This window comes from Ixodes scapularis, unplaced genomic scaffold (genome assembly GCF_016920785.2).
Source record: "Ixodes scapularis isolate PalLabHiFi unplaced genomic scaffold, ASM1692078v2 PGA_scaffold6__148_contigs__length_123643588, whole genome shotgun sequence".
NCBI lineage: Eukaryota > Metazoa > Arthropoda > Arachnida > Ixodida > Ixodidae > Ixodes > Ixodes scapularis.
The window spans coordinates 51,611,943-51,612,361 of record NW_024609881.1 but is presented as its reverse complement, the minus strand read 5'-3'; positions in this window follow the sequence as shown (position 1 = coordinate 51,612,361).

Genomic DNA, 419 nt, shown 5'->3' with positions numbered 1-419 from the left:
TCGGAGATATCTCCCCCGACGTTCCCGACAGCGACGACGCACCCTTGACGGCATGGTGCTCCTCCTTTCCACCCCTTTTCACCCCCCCCCCCTTTTTTTTTCCTGTATATAAGCAAACTCTTGGTGTTATTAAATGTTGCTGCCAGTTGGAAGTTTGTGTTTGTCCGTCCTTTCTCGTTTTCTTCCTCAAGTTTATTAATCGACTTATTCGCTACTTTTGGCTGTGCGATCTGACTGATTCGGGGCATTCGTTTCTTTTTTTTTTTTCTTGTTTGCGGAGCGCAAGTTTGTCAGCTTCTTGCACAGCTGTTTTGATGATGTCAGAACACCGGGCTTTGATTGGCTCAGTGAAAAGAAGAGTGGGCAGGCCTCCAGATATCTAACATGGAGGCCTGACCCCTATCCTTTCAATCAAAGCC